Source organism: Lepidochelys kempii, chromosome 3 (assembly GCF_965140265.1).
Source record: "Lepidochelys kempii isolate rLepKem1 chromosome 3, rLepKem1.hap2, whole genome shotgun sequence".
Taxonomy (NCBI): Eukaryota; Metazoa; Chordata; order Testudines; family Cheloniidae; genus Lepidochelys; species Lepidochelys kempii.
The window spans coordinates 163,408,099-163,421,413 of record NC_133258.1 but is presented as its reverse complement, the minus strand read 5'-3'; the positions used below and the strand labels follow the sequence as shown (position 1 = coordinate 163,421,413).

The window sequence follows — 13,315 nt, the reverse complement described above, 5'->3', positions numbered from 1 at the left end:
CTCAGTGGACTGCGCTAAAGTAGCCTCAGCTATAAACAGCAATCTCAGCACCTTCCTGCTCATGTTGCCTGATAAAATACTTACAAATGAACCCAATAACCTCCACATTAATCCTCAGGATTTGAACTTTTCTGTCCTGGAGGCACAGTGCTTCCGCCATGTTACTTATCACTCTGGCATTTTGCACACCATTTAACAACAGCCTAGGTGGATCAGAGACTGTGAGCTTCACCTGTATATAAAAGGGAGTTTCTGAGATCCAAGTTGTAAGCTTTTCTCAGGGCAATGGGATATAGAATTTTAGGACCACTGTTTAATGCACATTTTCTATGTGCCTGAGAATGTGTGAAATCATTTCAGTGCACAATTGCATGCTTAGAAATACAGTAACCATTAGCAATATGTTGATGGAGATGAAAAATCTCACTCTACAGCAGTGTGTCCCAAACTTGGGCCGCCGGTTGTGCAGGGAAAGCCCCTGGCAGGCCAGGCCAGTTTGTTTACCTGCCACGTCCACAGGTTTGGCCGATCACGGCTCCCACTGGCCACGGTTTGCTGTGCCCAGCCAATGGGGGCTGCGGGAAGCAGCACGGGCCGAGGGATATACTGGTAAACAAACCGGCCCAGCCTGCCAGGGACTTTTCCTGAACAAGGGGCGTCCCAAATTTGGGAAACACTGCTCCACAAAAACCTGTGCAAACCAGCCTAATTCATTGCTGCAGAGCTGAAAACCAGTTTTTGGAGGAAGAAATTCTGGTGAATAAGACAGAAGTGATCTCTAGGTGTCAACATTTACCAGAAATTAAACAAGACCCTCTGCTAGGCAAATTAGGAAGGCATTATAGAAGTTAAACTGAAACTCATTTAGGTCATGGTATCACAGAAGATATAGATGGAAAAGCCCTACAAGCTTACTGAGTCTTTTCACCTGAAAATACGGGATACAGTCCCATAATCAGGATATATCTAATATTAAATTTATATTACACTTGATCTTAGTCAAAAGGCCACACAAAAAAGCAATTAGGACAGGTAGTGAAGAATTTTTCTATCTGTATTAGGAAATATGCAGTTAGTTACTCTGTAATTAGACTCTAGACACTGCAGCTACATTGTAGTTACAAAAGTTAAAACAAAATGACAGGGTCACTACATTTGGAGTTACTACTAGCCAAATCTAGAATTACTTATTAAACTGTGTACTTAATTATTAAACTTATTAAAGGTGCCACAAGTACTCCTTTTCTTATTAAACTGTGTAATCCATACCTCAAAAGTGTGGTTTGGTTATTCACAATTAATATATTGGCATGATCATAGGGATTATACTAGTATAAAATCAAGGAGTCATTCCCACTAAAGCCAGTGGGAGTTTTGCCATGGACTTCAACTGAGACAAGACTGGGCCCCATATAAAGGGCCTAATCCTGAGAGATGTTGACCACCTAAAACTTTCATTGGTTTCAACAGTTTACTACACCTACGTGGTTTCTGGTTATTTATGACCCACTTTAGTGTTTACAATTTTTATTTCAGATACTAAAGCATCAACATTTTTTTCCTCCTGCTCCACTTCTGATCAAACAGAGGGCATATCACCTTCCCCCAATAAAGCCTCCTAGATGTTACTGATAATTTAAGCATATTATGTACTCATCACATACTATCAAGAAAACCTGATGAGCTCAAGTTGATCAACCTGATGAGTTCAAGTTGAGCAAGGGGTTGGACTAGATGACCTCCTTCCAACCCTGGTATTCTATGATTCTATGATCAACATTGCTCTTGCCAACATCACAGCCAATCTTAATTAGCTGGAACCTTCAACACTGTAAATGGCATGAAAACGTACCTACCTTGGTATCATGATTCACACTGAACTCCAAAAAGCCAAAAACATTTAATGTTACTGCAGGTAATATGTAAACAAACATGCATACACACAGCCCAAATGAAATGATCAGAGCTTTACTCTGATCTATATACAGAGGCAGATATATAGAGATAAATAATCGCACGGAATGGTCATGCTTCTCTTCTCATTTTCACTGGTGTAAATCAGGAGCAACTCCACTGTCATCAATCAGAATATAGATGCAAAGCCAATGTAAGTGAGAGGGGAATCAAGCCCTATGTTAGCTTACATATGCCCTGAAGGTTTGTAACTTACCATGGAAAAACAAGGAAACTCTGATACTTTAATTACAGTATAATTACATGATGATTATTGCGTAACTACAAAGTATCTGATTATTGGTGTACTGTAAACTAAAGTGTTATCAAGTTTTTTACTGTTCAGTTCTATTTACAGTCATTTGTGATCAAGAATAAACCTCCCCCAAAATGCATGATAAAGCTTATCACAGGTTTTAATGCTTCTAATAACTACTGTAATTCTATATGATTTACTGCTTTCAATAATCCACTAGGATTTTTCTCTAGATCTTTAAAAGGATTGCAAATGTGTACAGAGGTGTCGCAGTGATTAAATTTACAGGACACTTACCAAAGTAGTGATAAGAAGGGATGTTTAATTAACACATGTACACGTTGTTCAACTGTACTATCATGCAAAAATGGAAAGACCTGAACGGACCCCTACTTTCCTTTGGAAATGTTAAAAAAATATATTAAAACAAAGGATTAGCTTCACTATACACTATACAAGCAGACTTTCTGAGGACAACAGTGAATCCAGGCAGCACCTGACAATGGTACCAGGTAAGCCTATGAGCACTGTGCGATAAGACAGGGTTCTGGTACCAGTCTAACATGAGAGAGAGAGAGAGGTGTCACATATGACAGCAAGAGGCAGTTTACCAGCTGAATTTGGGAATATCATTCCCTTAGCTACTGGATAGTTCAAGGGCACCGCAGTTATAAAGCCTGAAAATATCAGTGCTTTTAAGGCTCATTGATAAAAACAGTTACAGAAAAACAACTGAATCTTAGTTTAAGTATCAGGTATTTCACAGCTCTAAGTCTTGAACACAAACAGAACCACTGTAGAAATACCCCCTCTCTCTCCCTCCAGTTTTATATTTACTGGGTAGCTAAAATTCTTATCAATTTATAGAACAGAAATGTAAATTTTAGATTAAGCAATGAAGTGCCCTAGCCGGCCAAACCATGGCTGAATATAGGCAGATTCAACAATGCAACAATAAGAGTCTTTATTTCTCTAGGGAAATGTTCTACTTTAACTTTACCTGACATTTTGTCCACTGTGATGTTGACAAAAAAAATTGATGGAGAGATCTAAAGATATTACATATGATAAAAAGATGAAAAGGAAAGTCAAGAAGCTCCTGCAACCCATATTCCCACTGGAGATATAGGCTTTTTAATATTAGAATTGTTTGTGCTTTGAAATGGAAATCCCAATATCTGTAAGTGTGTGCAGCTAAAAGTACACTTCACTCCAGAATGGCCAAGAGCAAGGCAGTCATGGGCTTGGGGAACAGACATCTACACCATCCATTTAAACTTAGGTTCTCCTTTGAAGAAAATGACCATTAACATTCTTAAAGAGCAGCTGACATAACATGGAAAACTTTCAACACTTATTCTCTTTAGAGTGAATTCCAGACATTTTAGCCTAATGATCCAAGTACAGAACTAGGAGTCAGGATCGCCTAAATTCTAATCCATGCTCTGACAATGCATGGCTTTGGAAAAGTCTTTTTTTTTTTGGCATTAAAATTTTACTGGGAAATGTTTAACAACAATAATACAAGGCAAAACACTTACAAATATGGTAGGAACAGAGGGTAGGTAATACAGATGGCATCAAGCTACAGTAAGACTAAGTGCCCTTGAGCTGGATTTACATACTTACCTTGGATCCAGGTGAGTAGGAACAAACAGGGCTATGCATCCCTTACTTCTTTGCAGCAGGTGGGTAGGGAATTGCTGTTCCCCCCTCACTTACTGGCAGGATTATTTGAGCAGGTGGAGAAGAGAGACAAGGCAGCAATTACAATTGGTATCAGCCACTAGTAAATTACTACCCCTCAGGATCCTGTCTTAGAATCACAAAGCCTCCTATGGCTACTCCTGGGATGGTGCAGTTTAGACTGTGACTTTAGGCAGAGAGTGGTGTGTAGTCTTTAGAGTAGAAATTAGATCTCTTAAAACATCACAAGTTTGTTTTCCAAAAGTGGTCTCTTATTTTGAGCTCATAAGAAATGGCAGGTGCCATTTTAATGGTCCATCCTGTTGCACTTACACAGCTATCTTTCTGATTGCAATCACATACCAAGAAGTCAGATGTCTAATGCTATAAAATGCATCCCCACCCATGTGCATGTGCCTGCAATTAATCCTAGAAACAAAACTGTGGGTGTAAAAACCAAAGGCTACTTTTCAAGCTTATATTCTAGCAATATTTTTATTAATAGCTGTTACAGGTATTAACCCACTAGAGAGAGAATAGATAGTACAATCTCTCAAAGAATGCTCAGCACTCCCTATGAATGGGAGTAACATGTGCACATTACAGTTTGTGCTAAATGCTTATAGGAAATAACAAAAGCAGGTGAAACTTACCTATCTATCACAATTGGTCACAAACCTGGAAATCTGCCCAGGTTCATCAACTTTTGATACAGCCAGACTGATTTTCAAGAGAAGCTGCGCTGAATTTAAGTGAAATTACCTCCTTCCCCACAAACCTATGGAGGGCTTGGGTAGTTTGATTTTTTAGAAAATACTAATGTCACCATGTGGAGACACTGACCAAAAAAAAAAAAAAGGATCTATCCAACAACTCAGAAATTAGAGAGAGGCAGATGCAGTCACTAACTCTGTCTCCGATGAGTTTATCGGACTCTTTTTCAACATTTTCATGTATGGCTGCTCTTGCCTGCTGGTCCTCCTGGGCTCAGGAAAGCCACTAGCGGCTTCTGAATATGAGGGATCATCATATTTTTTTATATTTTAGCAATAGTGGAAACAATCATCATTGCAGCGGAGAAAAGGGGAAGGGGAGGGGAGGGGACACCTACCACTTCTTCAGCCAAAATGACTCACTGTGAATATACACTGTCAACAGAACTCGGAAACTGACGGATTTGTAAAATGAATCTGATATATCTGGCTACCAATGCGGTTTTGGGTGGTCTTAGCCTCAGATGAAACAATCTGATCTCATTAACCCAAAATTTCTAATACAATCCATGCACCATCTTGGAGATTAGCACTTTCAAAACCTGTAACTATGCATTTTTAACTACATGGCACCTGTAATTTGCTTCTTTTTAAAAAAATTATCTTACCTTTTTACCTTGTCTCTGCTCTCCAATCATCTAATCTGTCTGCAGAATGAGATGGACATGGCTATAAAGGTTAACTGAATGTATTTCATTGAAAAACATGGAGTCACGTCCTTCTTTAGCACAGGACCAAAAATGTTTGTTTTGATGTAGCTGCATGTATTTAAAGACTCATTCCCACTACACACAATGAAACAATGAAGTCTAATTCGGGTTACAGTGTCCTAGCTATTTTTACACCAAGCTACCACTAATCTCAATGGGAATTTTGCATGCAGAATGATGACAGGAAATGGCCGTTAGGCTGCAGTTAATCCAGGCTGCAGTTAATTGGAAGATATGTCCAAAATGGAAGGGTGCTTACTGTTTGGTAGGCATGCGTAAACTGAGTTGCATATGTTAAAGAAATCTGCATTGGAGCAGAATTTCGATGAAGACACATTTATGTTCAATTACAATAAAATTTCCAAAATAGGGGGCAAAACTCCACTGGAAGCAATGGTAACTCTGTGGTGATTTGCATTAGTACTACCACATGATCTTCTGATAACTATGTAAATAAATAACTCATGTCCCTGCTGCATAGAGTTTCTACAGAGAAAATGACATATTACCTGACTAGCACTGAAAAGAACTCCATGTCCCCAGCAATGATTGGCATGGAATATTAAGTACCTCTCCAGAAAGGAGCAGGCAGTACACAGGTTTGTTTTTTTCCCCCTTCACACAAAACTACATCGTGTCTAATGACAATAATTCACTCCCATCCAGAAATAAATATCCTGTGTTATTTTTGCAATGAATATAGTGCTCAGGAAAGATTCTAGAACTGGAAACTTAATTCAGTTCTTATCCATGGAACAGCTACAGTATAGGCACCAGAATGCAAACCTCTCCCATGTTTCCTATCCAAAAAGTGCTCAGGTAATGCTTCTGAAGAGGTGAGCATCTTTAGGTGAGAGGGAAATATGCTTTCCATAGCCAATCGAACACTGGGTTTTCTGTTGAGACTGGCAATAAGGCTACCAAGGCGGTTTGAAAGCTTCACTTTGCAATCTTAATAGCAATCTTTTCACATAGATTTTTATATGAAGTTTATATTTACACTGACTAGACGTCACACAATAGGTGGAGAACACTGGAAGAAGAAACAGCAGTACTGATGGGCTGAGAGCATCAGCAACCAAGAAAAACTGTCCTGAATTACTCAAGTTAGGTGATAAAGAGGAGCAAAAACACATGATTTCTCATCTCATCATCCCCAAGAAAAGCACAGGATTTTTCCAGATTATTCTAGCCCCTTCTCTCTCCCTTGAACATTGCTGCATTTATATCTTTGTGTGACACTGTATTACATCTTCATTAGGCATTTGAGATAAGGATGACCCAGTAAAGGAGCTTGTAGAGGCCATCACCAAGTTTACCGAACATGCTGATGTGACCTTTGAATAGCAAAGGGATGTTTGAAAGTTGTTTTTCATTAATAGAAACATATAATATGCCATAACTTAGGGCCAAACATAACATACACTTTGGGCAAAGAATATAATGAGCAGTGAGGGGAAAAAAGCCCTAAATTAATATAATTAATCATAAAAAGGACAGGTCCTTGAAGAACTAACAAGTAAGTCAGAACCCATCCATGAGCTCAAACGAACAGTTAGAATGGCTATTGTACCCTTTTGCCAACTACTTCAGGAGCATAATGAAAAATGTAAGCGATCTCAAATGGCCTTTGACTTAGGTGTGTGAGTAGAATGTGCTTTTTTGTGTGTTGAGAGAGGTAAGAAATAATAACTGTAGAGAATACCAAAGGGAATGCAGGGAGTGAGTGCAGTGCTAAAAGGCATGAGAGTGAAGTCTGGCTTCAGAAGTGTCAGAGTTGATATGAAATGATTGAAGGTGTTGGGTCCTCATGAGTGTAATGGTCTGGAACAGAAAACAATAGAGAAGGGGAGAAGATCCATAATACTTTCTTCTTTTTTATCTTCTAAGATCTATGTAAAGAAAAGAGCTGCCCTGACTCCCCCACCCCTTTCAGTTCCACCTTTCCCCTATTCTAGCTGATTCTCTTTTCAAAACACCATTTTACTTTTACTTTCTAAGAGTTCATATCAAAGTTAGTTTCAAATTTGGAAACAATATGAAAGACCATTGTAAAATTTGCTTTTTTGAAGAAGGAGTGTATTTCATGAAGTGGGAGGATGATACAGGCGCTGAGTAATATTCTAGTTGCAATGGATACTAGGGAGAGACAAGGTGGGTGAGGTAATATCTTTTAGTGGGCCAACTTCTGTTGGTGAGAGAGACACGCTTTCAAGCTTATAAAGGTCTGGGAAATATACTCAAAGGGTCAGAGCTAAATACAAGGTGGAACAGATTGTTTAGCATAAGTAGCTAACATATATGTCAAGGGACCATTCATGGTGAAGTGGTCAGTTACTACTTCTCCAGTCATAGGGAGGAAAAAGAAGGCCAGGGGGCAACGGGGGTTGGTTTGTGGGTTACAGATTGTTGTAATAAACCATCAATCCAGCATCTCTACTCAGTACTATGTGATGATTTTTTTGTCTGAGGCAATGGGTGTGTGTAGTGCAAGAGCCAGTCTAATCTCTGGTGTAGCTCCAAGGACTTCAGTGTAGTTACACCAGGAGTGAATTTAGAGCAACAGATTCATGAAAGCTAGCACAAAGAAGGATAAATTACATTTTTCTGAGGCAGTGGTGCCCCTTGGGCCCTAGGTGCTATTCAACCTATGGGAGGGCACTATTCATACACAGAAGAATGGGGAGAGATTTTACTTCCCAGCAGTGTCTCTCCGAAAGGGATTCACACTCTTTGGTCTGTGTTATCCCCCTAGAGCCCCTTGATACAGAAATGATTAGGGTTATTTTCCACCACGTGAGGCCATCATCAAGACAGACATTCAGATACTATGGCAGTGAGCATGTGTAAACACTTGGACAGGACAGAGTGCCTTCATGGCAGATTCTCTATTGTATTTTAAAACAGAAACATGTACCCTATAATGCTCTGAAGTTTAAAAAAAAATATTCCCATTGTGATTCTTTTTTTATAATAATTGCATCTTAAATGTAAGCAGTGTTGTCCATCCCAAATGAAATTATACAGAAAAAGGAATCACTTTGGCACAGAAATTCAGCGCCCTCTGGAACGGAGCACAACTGGCTCACAACAATGTGAGGAGAAGAAAACTGAAATACAGGCACCAGGGAAGACCACTTATCCTTACAAAAATTGCTATAGGATCTCTAATGTCCCTCTCAGCTTTTGAGGATTTATGAAGCCTTAACCCTCCCATACTGACTCTTGCTGAAGGAAGATGACTTGCAATGGACCATTCAAGATGCAAGTCCATTCTGTCTGCCATCATGGCTACATCATCGCCATGTGAATATGTGGCTGCTCGTGAGCATTTGAGGTGTTGAGTGGATAGTGAGAGAATTCTCCAGATAATTTCTCTTCCATTACATTTTGCAAACATTCAAGAGATTTTGTTCATACACATATTCCTGGAAAGCAAATTTTAAACCTGCAAATTAGATTTATTTAATCACAAAATAAAGCTTTATTCATGATTAAAGGAAATTTAGCTTGGGTAGAAGGGGAGGTAGCTTATAAAACTTATCCAGTCAGGGGAAAGAAACAATACGATGTGACATGTTGCCCTGAATGGTCTTTGTTGGGGAGGTGAATCTGACCCTTAGGAGTTCAATTAGCTTCAAAATTAATTATTATTACTGGAACATAGCACTTCAGGAAGCCTCACTGAGAGCAATACTGCATAGAACAGAACTAAACTTCATATTCACCCACACAACTACTAATCAGCCACAAGCATCTCCACAATATACATTCAGGCCCACACTCTTCAGAAATTCATTACCAGGCACAGCAAACAGCTGTCCTGAAAACAGAACCTTTCCAAACAGCACAGTGAAATAAACCCTACTGTATAATATGCTCAAATAATGAAGGGCAACCCCCTTCTAAACCTAGTTTGCAACAAGCCTTCATCCAATCATATGTTCCTTTATATTAGCCATCTCTCTCTGTGCTACTCTGCATAACCCTATATTGCTGCCACCTTAAAGTTCAGCTATGGTATTTCAATAAATAGTGCAGCTGTTGATTCCTTATAGCACTTTTCATTCTTCTTGCTGCAGTCAATCCTTGGCTCCCTTCTATTGGTCTTGCTCAGCTCACTTTTATATGAATGTCAAATTTTGCATTTGCTGGGTGCTGTCATCTAGACTCCTGCTGTAAAAGAATGCTGTTGTTGTCTGGCATTGCATCAGCTTTAAAACAACTGGGGACGAATTAAATTAAGGCTCCTGGAAAAGTTAAATGAAAAACTAAAAAAAAATAAAAATCCACAAACTTCGAGAACTTCAGTCTTGGCTCTGTCTTTCAGGTTTGTATGTTCCACTTTATCTTTGTGCCCAAAGAGTGATGAGCAAAGCTGTTTATAAACATCTATTTACTCTTTATGGGCCTGATCCTATGAAGTGCTGAGCTCCCAATGAGGTCAGTGCTTTTAAGGGTCCTCAGCAACTTGTAGGAGGGAATTTCCCAGAATCCAGCCCTATACCCAGAAAATGCTGCTTTATGCACAAAATTATTCATTCTCCCCATCCTTCAATATATGCTCCATGAAACCCACTCAGACCAGAGCTAATCCTGTACCCATACAGTACAAGGGACAGCACCTGGTCCTAAGCTTTTCAGGGCCCAGGGAAGACTTCCAGTTCAGGGGTTTTCCAGAATGGTTCTTGCTGGTGAGAAGCAAAAGGAGAGAGAGTTCTGCCTACCTTTGCAGCAGGATGGTAGCGGGAGGTAACCCTCTCCCAGATCTCAGAGTAGCAGCCGGGTTAGTCTGTATCCGCAAAAAGAAAAGGAGTACTTGTGGCACCTTAGAGACTAACAAATTTATTTGAGCATAAGCTTTTGTGAGCTACAGCTCACTTCATCGGATGCATTCAGTGGAAAATACAGTGGGGAGATTTATATACACAGAGAACATGAAACAATGGGTGTTACCATACACACTGTAACCAGAGTGATCAAGTAAGTGAGCTATTACCAGCAGGAGCACGGGGGGGGGGGGGGGGAGAGATTTTGTAGTGATAATCAAGGTGGGCCATTTCCAGCAGTTGACAAGAATGTCTGAGGAACAGTTGGGGGGGGGGCAATAAACATGGGGAAATAGTTTTACTTTGTGTAATGACCCATCCACTCCCAGTCTTTATTCAAGCCTAAGTTAATTGTATCCAGTTTGCAAATTAATTCCAATTCAGCAGTCTCTCGTTGGAGTCTGTTTTTGAAATTTTTTTTGTTGAAGAATTGCCACTTTTAGGTCTGTAATTGAGTGACCAGAGAGACTGAAGTGTTCTCCGACTGGTTTTTGAATGTTATAATTCTTGATGTCTGATTTGTGTCCATTTATTCTTTTACTTAGAGACTGCCCAGTTTGACCAATGTACATGGCAGAGGGGCATTGCTGGCACATGATTGCATATATCACATTGGTAGATGTGCAGGTGAACAAGACTCTGATAGTGTGGCTGATGTGATTAGGCCCTATGATGGTGTCCTGAATAGATATGTGGGCACAGTTGGCAAAGGGCTTTGTTGCAAGGATAGGTTCCTGGGTTAGTGGTTCTGTTGGGTGGTGTGTGGTTGCTGGTGAGTATTTGCTTCAGGTTAGGGGGCTGTCTGTAAACAACGACTGGCCTGTCTCCCAAGATCTGGGACAGTGATGGGTCATCCTTCAGGATAGGTTGTAGACCCTTGATGATGTGTTGGAGAGGTTTTAGTTGGGGGCTGAAGGTGATGGTTAGTGGTGTTCCGTTATTTTCTTTGTTGGGCCTCTCCTGTAGTAGGTGACTTCTGGGTACTCTTCTGGCTCTGTCAATCTGTTTCTTCACTTCCACAGGTGGGTATTGTAGTTGTAAGAATGCTTGATAGAGATCTTGTAGGTGTTTGTCTCTGTCTGAGGGGTTGGAGCAAATGCGGTTGTATCACAGAGCTTGGCTGTAGACGATGGATCGTATGGTGTGGTCTGGATGAAAGCGGGAGGCATGCAGGTAGGCATAGCGGTCAGTAGGTTTCCAGTATAGGGTGGTGTTTATGTGACCATCACTTATTAGCACCATAGTGTCCAGGAAGTGGATCTCTTGTGTGAACTGGTCCAGGCTGAGGTTGATGGTGGGATGGAAATTGTTGAAACCATGGTGGAATTCCTCCAGGGCTTCTTTTCCATGGGTCCAGATGATGAAGATGTCATCAATGTAGCGCAAGTAGAGTAGGGGCATTAGGGGACGAGAGCTGAGGAAGCGTTGTTCTAAGTCAGCCATAACAATGTTGGCATACTGTGGGGCCATGCGGGTACCCATAGCAGTGCTGCTGATTTGAAGGTATACATTATCCCAAATGTGAAACAGCTATGGGTAAGGACAAGGTCACAAAGTTCAGCCACCAGGTTTGCCGTGACATTATCGGGGATACTGTTCCTGATGGCTTGTAGTCCATCTTTGTGTGGAATGTTGGTGTAGAGGGCTTCTACATCCATAGTGGCTAGGATGGTGTTTTCAGGAAGATCACCACTGGATTGTAGTTTCCTCAGGAAGTCAGTGGTGTCTCGAAGATAGCTGGGAGTGCTGGTAGCATAGGGCCTGAGGAGGGAGTCTACATAGCCAGACAATCCTGCTGTCAGGGTGCCAATGCCTGAGATGAGGGGGGGTCCAGGATTTCCAGGGTTAACGATCTTCGGTAGCAGATAAAATACCCCTGGTCAGGGTTCCAGGGGTGTGTCTGTGCGGATTTGTTCTTGTGCTTTTTCAGGGAGTTTCTTGAGCAAATGCTGTAGTTTCTTTTGGTAATTCTCAGTGGGATCAGAGGGTAATGGCTTGTAGAAAGTGGTGTTGGAGAGCTGCCTAGCAGCCTCTTGTTCATATTCAGACCTATTCATGATGACGACAGCACCTCCTTTATCAGCCTTTTTGATTATGATGTCAGAGTTGTTTCTGAGGCTGTGGATGGCATTGTGTTCTGCACGGCTGAGGTTATGGGGCAAGTGATGCTGCTTTTCCACAATTTCAGCCCGTGCACATTGGCGGAAGCACTCTATGTAGAAGTCTAGTCTCTTGTTTCGACCTTCAGGAGGAGTCCACTCAGAATCCTTCTTTTTGTAGTCTTGGTAGGAAGGTCTCTGTGGGTTAGATTGTTGTTCAGAGGAAATATTCCTTGAGTCTGAGACGTCGAAAATAGGATTCTAGGTCACCACAGAACTGTATCATGTTCGAAGATCGCCACTTCCAGCAGTGGTAATGGAAGAATAAGAATTCTATTCCTGACATCCCATCTCAGCAGTGAGATTTTCACCTCATCTTCTCTGACAACAGGATAGAAGGAGTGGGGCTGAACTGCCTTTGGCAGTAGGGCTGAATTTCATGAGATGGTAACTCTGTGCCTGCATTTCATTTCCAGCAGTGGAACCACCAGGGGAGAAAAATCTCACCAGATTCCCACTTCTGGTAGTCAGACTGGAGTGAGAGGCAACTGTTCATCTTGGTATCTCCTCCAGTAGTGAGTGTGGGGGAGGAGAAAATCCTTCATGTGATTCTCCCCTTTTGCAGCAGAACTGGAGATGCAGGCAACTCAGGGCTTCGGATCCTAAGATCTGCCATAGCTCAAACTCACTATGATTTGTTTACCCATGCTCAAAAGAGAGAGCTAAAGATGGACAGCTGAGAAAGAACATGTGTTACTTCAAGTAAAAAATTACTCCATCTAGGTTGAAGCACAGTATGTCACAGAGAGGCTACAAACTTGCCCAAGGCCACACAAAAAGTTTGTGACGGAGCCATCACCAGAAGTCAGATCTCCTAACCATCAGTTAGCCACAAGAAAATCCTTTTTCTCTCCTATATGGGGATCAAAGTAGATGTTCCCCTTTAGTAAAGTTTTACTGTAATTCCTTCCAAATGGTAATTCTCATTCATTTGACTATAGTCAGAATA

At 40.9% G+C, this 13,315-nt stretch overlaps 1 protein-coding gene across 9 annotated transcripts in view; it reads right to left on the bottom strand.

Annotated features, from left to right (window-relative positions):
• ESRRG (estrogen related receptor gamma) overlaps positions 1-13,315 on the bottom strand; it is a 486,133-nt gene that overhangs the window by 397,308 nt on the left and 75,510 nt on the right. The window contains exon 1 of one of the 9 annotated variants that reach the window (XM_073338894.1): positions 10,106-10,170. The exons of the other annotated variants lie outside the window; for them this stretch is intronic. The gene's annotated coding sequence lies outside the window, so the exon portion shown is untranslated. Of the gene's footprint in view, positions 1-10,105; positions 10,171-13,315 lie in introns of those variants that run through there. 9 annotated transcript variants of the gene reach the window in all.